General features: G+C 34.9%; 1 protein-coding gene across 1 annotated transcript in view; it reads left to right on the top strand.

Annotated features, from left to right (window-relative positions):
* Positions 1–7,936, top strand: part of TTK (TTK protein kinase) — a 58,115-nt gene that overhangs the window by 34,913 nt on the left and 15,266 nt on the right. The gene's annotated exons all lie outside the window — the stretch shown is intronic.

Below are 7,936 nucleotides of genomic sequence, written 5' to 3'. Positions count from 1 at the left end.
ATGGAGAGAAGATTGAGGTTGTCAAAGAATTCACGTTGCTTGGTTCTACAATCGATGCCAATGGAAGCAGCAGTCAGGACATTAGACGACGTGTAGCATTAGGAAAATCAACTGTGAAGGAACTGTTTCAAGTGCTGAGGAGCAAGGATGTCTCCTTGAGGACTAAGGTGTGCCCGACAGAAGCCATGATATTCCAATTGCCTCGTATGCATGTGAGAGCTGGACAATGAATAAGGAAGACCAAAAAGAGTTGATGCTTTTGAGTTGTGGTGCTGGTGACGAATGCTGAAAGTACCATGGACTGCTAAAAGAACTAACAGATCTGTCCTGGAGGAAGTGCACCAGAAATGCTCCTTGGAAGCGAGAATGGCCAGACTTTGTCTCCCCTATTTTGGTCATGTTGTCAGAAGGCACCATTCCTTGGAGAAGGATGTCATGCTTGGTAAGGTGAAGGGTCGACGAAAGAGGGGGAGGCCTTCAACGAGATGGATTGACACGGTGACTGCGATGATGGGCTCAAGTATAGCAGGGATCGTGGAGCTGGTGCAGGATCGGGCAGTATTTTGTTCTGCTGTGCATGGGGTTGCTATGAGTCGGAAACTACTCGACGGCACCTAACAACAACAACAGTTCTTTTTAGGGCTTCTCAGCCTTTGCCCTAACCTTTTTCTTTTCTTTTCTTTTTTTCAACCATAAACCTTGATAATTGTATCTCTTCCTTAAGTTTACCTTTGTATAAGTTAGACAATAATTCCCCAGAAATCAACATCAGGACCCTAGGGATGAAGGTGTCAAGAGCATTAGGATCTTACCATCTAGTGGTGTAATTTAAGAATGCTCTCTGGTGGGGCAGTGAAGTATTGGTTAAGAGCATAGACTCTGAAAGCCAGAACGCCTGGGTTCAATTCATGGTCCTGTGACTTAGGCCATGCAGTCTGTAGCAAATGATTTAAACCTTTTTGTGTTAGTTTCTGAATCTGAAATTTAAAAAGGAGGACTAGATGGACAGCATGCCCATCAAATAATTGTACTTAATTACCACTTCTTTTTATAGCAAAAGTATGGCTGAACATTTGGCTGTAAATCAGCTTGAAGATACATTATTCCATGGCAAGATCCCAAGTATTCTGTGTTGTTTGGAAGTAGAACCTTTTATTTTAGAAATAAAGTCAGTGCCTTATAAAGTGACATAATGCTATGGTAAGAACTCTTAACCCCCATACAAGTCAGAATAATAATGTTACTGAAATGTTAAGAGGATTAAATGACTCAATACCAACAAACTATTTAGAACAGTGCCTACTACGTAGCAGGTGGTATGTGCTTGCAGAATATGTAAAAATTAAGTAGTTTAATTGGATTGACTAAATGAAGACCTGTAGATTGTGAAATGTCTTGCTTTTAGAATGTTTTATATTGTCTGATCATTTGGGTTTTATTTTGAAGGCATTGTTCACAGTGATTTGAAACCTGCTAATTTTTTGATAGTTGATGGCATGCTGAAGCTAATTGATTTTGGGATTGCAAACCAAATGCAACCAGATACAACAAGTATTGTTAAAGAATCTCAGGTAAGATTTTTAATGAATGTTATGGATAACCATGCTGGAGACTTCAATTCCTTTTCATAATGAAGTATTATTTTATTAATGGGGCTTTATTTTTACCTATCTCATTCCTCAAAGATTTGAAGCCTTTTATAAGAACTATGTATTACAGCTATAAAATAAAAGTCAAAACCATGATTAATATAATTTACAGTAGAAAGTCAAGATCAGGTAGAAATATAATATCTAGCCATTTAAAATAATCTGCCTATAGCTGAAGTAGAGAACCATTAATACCTACCTTGGAAATCATCTTGATCATAATCTAAAATTAACCTGATCATTTGTCTGAGAGTTTCCTTGTAGCAACCAAAGAGGGAATTGGAGTTCCTTGTTTTTCATTATCCATAAGATAATGAACTTCTGTTTCCCCAGAAAAGCAAAGCTTTTCCTACCACTTAAGTTTGAAATAGATTTTTTAAGTGGGTTTTTATAACGAGAATGTCATAATAAAAATTGTTCTCAACAGCATTTATGCAAAGACACTTCAAGTTGTTCCCATAAAAACTAAAGAGATGACACCAAAGTATAAATAAAATACAATCCTGCTTGAAACCAAGGTAAATGGTTTATGTGGATCTGCCTTAATCCAAGAGTAAACCTAGACTTTTTATTTGGAGGAATACATGGACAGCATGCCCTTCAAACAATTGTATTTAACTACCACTTTTTATATCAAAAGCATAGCTTTTTTTTTTTTTTTTTTACATTTAATTGTAAACCAACTTGAAGATATATTTTATGGCAAGACTCTGAGTATTCTGTGTTATTTTGAAGCAGAACCCTTTAGTTTAGAAATAAAATCAGTGCATTATGAAGTGGCATAATCATATTATAGGTGCTCTTGCTTGTTTTAGATGACCATCTCATCTCTGTTTGGACATGGGCTCAGGGAGTATATAGAAAGAAAACCAGATTGTTTTTGCTTGTATATTGGTTAGTTGGTTGGCTGGTGTATTACAAAGAAAAAAAAATTCTAGGTCTATTCTGATACAGCAATGACTGATCAAGGTCCTTCAAAGTTTATGACCATTAATATAACTTTAAACTGGACAAGTTTTAAGGCAGAATTATCAATTGCCCTCTATAACAAGAGTTTATATTTGTTTCACTGATGTTGTGAAGAAATTTGACATATGTCTTAACAGTGTTGGAAATTATTTGAATTTTTCAGAAAAATAATGAAATCTGTAATCATTTAAGTTTCCAAGAATCTGAATTTATATTTTAAAAAAATCAAAAATAGAACAAAACATTTTAATTAACTTGTGTTTTCTGTGACTTGGCAAATAGGTTGGCACTGTTAATTATATGCCTCCAGAAGCAATTAAAGATATGTCTTCTTCAAGAGAAAATGGAAAATTAAAATCAAAGGTACTGTAAAAATTGTTTATGTTCCTTTCATCTGGCATTGGTAGGCCATGGACTGTTCTCTCAATAATTTGCCTAATAGCTGAAGGTTATTCTTTAAGTTCTAAAACTTTAGGGGTTTGCAAAAAGCCATTGCCTTGCCATCTTAAGCAAATTGTTAATGGGATTTAGTTATATCCTTCTTTATTGAGTTGATACTGTACTTTTAATATGGGGATCCTCACAGTATGCTGTTATAAGAATTGCCCCTAGGATAATTTTTGAGTTTAAAATTAAAGAAAAACATTAAAAATAAATTAGCTGATTTGGACACCTGAAAATAACATCAGATTTATATCCTTTAAAGTCCTTTTTGTTTCCTCTCTGAGTCTTACATTTTATTTCTCTCCTTTTATTTATTTGTGAATTCTGTTTTTGAGTACAATGGGTATACGTAATTTTTCCAGACCAGAGCCTGCCACTGGCTGCTTTTCAGGCACCACCTGGATGAGTTTTGTCATTGGTGTCTTTTGTCAGGGGCCCATTTTGTCTTCCAGAATGCCTGCAGCTCACAAGTTGTAACATTCTTTCTGTGCAGCAATACATCTGTTGTTGTGTAAGTGGATACAAACACACAGTATTGTCCTAGGGAGCTCTCTTTATTCAAGTCATAGCTCTACCTCTTTGTTAACTGGCGTTGGGCAAAATGACTTTGCCTAATTTCCTCATCTGTAAATTGGGCTTATAAATGAGAAAGAATATAAAACACTTCATGCATTATCCAGCTCAGAATTGCACTTAATAAATGTGCTTTTATTTGCTAAATTATCTTTTCCTTCCTAGAAAGTTGTGACTTTTAAATGTCTTCAAATAACTGACATAAAATAATGCCAAGTATCCTTTTTTTTTTTTCTTTTTAATATTTGCTTAGCTTCTACCTTTTTCCTAGCACTTGAATTTGTAATGTTTTCTTTTGCTTGGTTAGTATTAATGAGGGTATGTTGATCTTAAAAACCAGCGCTTGGCTTCAATTATCAGTTACACTTTTATTTGCTTTCTACTTGGTTTTATCTTTGTTAATTTCTTCTTTGTGTTCTCTTTAGGTAAATTATTTTCCTAGCTTCTGCATTTAAATACTACATTTTAGTATTATTGTTTTTAATTTAAAACATCAAAGCGTGGAATTTTACTCTGAATTTGATATTAGCTACTAGTCACAAGTTTTACTGTGGTGTTTCTTATTTTCATAAAATTTAAAAATTTGTCATTTTTAGTTTTAAAATTGTTTCTTTTTCTGTTCTGGGTTGTTTTTAAAAGATTTGAGTTGCAGCCCTAGAGTTTTTTTTTTCAGCTGTCAATTTTTATCTATTTTATTTAGTGAAATCTATTGAAAAGAGCAGAACCTCTCCTACTTTAGCTCTGTTTTCAAATTAGTCCTTTATACCATTGAGTATCTGTGACTGCTTTGGACTTTTGTTACAGGTCTGTTAGGTCCCTTCATTGCGTCCAACTGCTTTCTGCTTAAAATGCCACTACCAGCAAGTCTTGTTCTTATAATCTATCTCACTTACATTTTGGGGTATGTGGGTATAGTTTTTCACCTGATTTTGTTTAAGGAATTTGGAGAGATTAAAAAACTGTAGTGTCACTGCCATTTCCCTGTAATCTGAAATTCTTTTCAATCCATGTTTTATTTAGAAATCAGTTTGATTTCCAGGTTTTTAAACTGGAACAAGAGGAAATTTGTTAATTTTTAGTTTTTTTACATTGGATTCAGATAATAAGATCTGAGCAGTTTTTTCTTTGTCATTTAATGAGATGGATAATTCTGTATAAATTAATCACTTTTTATGTTCTGAGGTATTTCAGTTAACATCTCTAATGAGTATTAATTTCTTTATATTTCATATATCCTTCATATTGTGATTGTTATTCAGATTATCTGTATTTTTAAAAGTCTTTCATTTGTCATATTTTGAAAGGCTTTATAAAATTTTTCTGCCACAAAATTATACAGTTTTTTGCTTAATATAGTTGTATTGAATTTCAGTGCATGGGTATTCATAACTATCATATCTTCTTCGTTTATTGTACCTTTTATCATATAAAATAGCTTTATCTCTCCTGTTTACATTTGTTTATTTCTTTTTCCTCTCAACTATGTCTTTTTGTTTGTTTTAATATTTATCTCTTGTGGAGAGGATATATTACAAGATTTTGTTGTGTTTTAATGTGTATTTGGGTATATATCTTTTAAAAAAAGGAATTTAGCCATTCTTGTTTATTATACCTGTGTCAAGTTTGGTTGTATTCATGTTCTTTTTAAAGTCAAAAGAGGAATTATGTTATATATTACTTTGGTTATTTCTAATAATACTTTCATACAATGAACATTTTAATGTATTTATTGAGTACTTTCTATAACTAGGAACTATTCCCTATACTGAACTATATATTTCATGAATATATCATTTAATACCCCTGTGCTAAAAGGGCAAGGAGGCCACATCTCCTGACCTCCTCTAACCCCACAAGAGGAAGACAGAATTACCATCAGTAGCCCAAGGTCTATTCCTGGGAGGCCAGACATGCTGCCTCCCTCCAGCCCTTTCACCAACTCTGACACCAACCATTCCTCCTGCAGCACTCACCACCTTTCTGCTGGGTTCGATAATTCAGTGGAGTGGCCACACAGAACTCACAGATTATGGGGTTTATTAAGGAAGCGCCCGGCTACAGTTCAAGTTCAGGAACACACTCAGTCTCTCTTAGCCCGCCATCTCTCAGCCAACAGTCTCTCTCAGCCAACAGTCTCTCTCAGCCACTCTCCCAGCAATGCGTGTCTCTTGCGTTTCTTTCACAGCAGCGCGTATCTCTCAGGAGCACGTTTCTCTCAGGAGTGCGTTTCTCTCAGCAGCACGTCCTTCCCAGTAGCCAGCAATCAGAGAGACTTCTGCCTCTAAGAGGGCTTCTTTTGAGCCTGGCAGAGTGGCCAAACTAGCCAATCATAACATCAGAATTCTAAGCACCTGAGAGACAGCAAACTTTCCAGAACATTTCTTTGTGCCATTCCCAACAGCAATACCCCAGGTGGATAACATTTACAATCAGGAGGTCCTCAGTTGCCCACAGCAAATTCTACCATGGAGTTTACAAAGACTTATGGCTAGAAAAGCCATACCAGGTAATTTACTACACCGTGCCCTGACAGCCTACTTTTACTGTTTATGTTTTAGAGGTGAGAAACACAGAGATACATAGAATTATCAGCTAGCGATAATGCTAGGATTTAAGACCAGGACAGCATGGCTCTTTAGTTTGTGCTTTTGGGTTTTGACATAAGTAACCTTTTCAAAATCTGTTCATAGTTTGAATTTATATACATCTCATTAAATTATATGCTAATGATTCTGGAAGAAACAACTAAGCTTAGGTCTTGCAACTTTTGCAGTTTTGTATTTTTGTAAGTTGACAAGAATTTATGTTTTGTTTCAGTAGTTTATTGAAAGATTTAAATTGAAATTTGTTGCCATTTTTTTGGTTACCTCTAGTGCTGCTCTAAGAGAAAATACCACAAATGGGATGGCTTGAACAAGCAAGAGTTTTTTCTGTTACAGTTTAGGAAGCTAGCAGTCAGAATTCAAAGTGCCAGGCTCTAGGGACTGGGTGAAAGCTCTGCCTCTAGCTCCCAGCCCACTGGAGCTGGAGATATCTTCACTCACACAGCTGCTGGTTGCCGAGGCTGACAAACCCAGGGTCGACAGATAAAATAGCACAGTCCCAAGATTACCAAAAAACATGACAGGCCACTAATTCAGGTCCAGAGATAGTCCCAAGATCAGTAGGAAACATGACAGGCTGCTGAATGAAGACTTGGCTACATGCATTGTCCAAGCATGCCAAAAAGGTCCCGAGAACTTTCTAAGTGCTTCTCCTTGTATACTGAAAGCAGACCACATCCCTTAGGCATCTACTCAGCTGCTTGAGTAGAATCCACCACAGAGTTGATTACCAGTCTCATTATAGGGAATAACTACATACAGCTGCCCAGCCACTCAAAACCAGGCCCAGCCAAGTTGATGCTAAACCTTAACTATCACACCATTGAAATAACCAAACTAGAAAAGATGTTTTGTCATGTAAATATAATCTAGTATTTTCATTGTCATGTACCTTGCATATTCACTGGGATTTATTTATTTATTTATTTATTTATTTTTGTCCTTAAACAGGAATTTATTCGTTGATATTTAATTTTGATTTTAAATGTTAGGGCATGTATATATGTGTGTGTGTACTTACAAGTGTGTGTGGATACAAAATGTTCTTAATTTACATTTTATGTTAAAATAACAATTTTTTTTTTTTTTTTAACTTAGATAAGTCCTAAAAGTGATGTTTGGTCCTTAGGATGCATTTTGTATTATATGACTTATGGGAAAACACCATTCCAGCACATAATTAATCAGATTTCTAAGTTACATGCCATAATTGACCCTAATCATGAGATTGCGTTTCCTGATATTCCAGAGAAAGATCTTCAAGATGTGTTAAAGGTAATCTTAAATTTTAATATTTACCCTGTAGTATATAGATATGGAAAGGTAATATTTCTTATAATTAATTGATTCATTAACAGAAAGAGATTAACTGATTGGAATCATATGATTGACTTCGTTACAACTAGTCTAATAAATTGTTTACTTGATTAGCTTGTTAAGGCATATTCACTTTGAAGGTGCTTGAAACTTACAAATATTTGGATATTTGCCAGAGTGATTTAAGGGAAATAATCTTGTTATTGCCATTTGAGTAGAATATGTAGAAAGCAACTTCTGTAATATGGTATAATCTGAAAAAATATTGTACCAACATCACATAGGAACATTTGCTTTTGTCTTAAAAAATTCATTCTTTATATCATAGTGTTGTTTAATAAGGGACCCTAAACAGAGGATATCTATTCCTGAGCTCCTGGC

Source organism: Orycteropus afer, unplaced genomic scaffold (assembly GCF_000298275.1).
Source record: "Orycteropus afer afer isolate SDZICR_OR568_19922 unplaced genomic scaffold, OryAfe1.0 scaffold00011, whole genome shotgun sequence".
Classification (NCBI taxonomy): domain Eukaryota; kingdom Metazoa; phylum Chordata; class Mammalia; order Tubulidentata; family Orycteropodidae; genus Orycteropus; species Orycteropus afer.
Note: the sequence above shows the minus strand (reverse complement) of the source record. Positions and strands in the feature narration are given on the sequence as shown.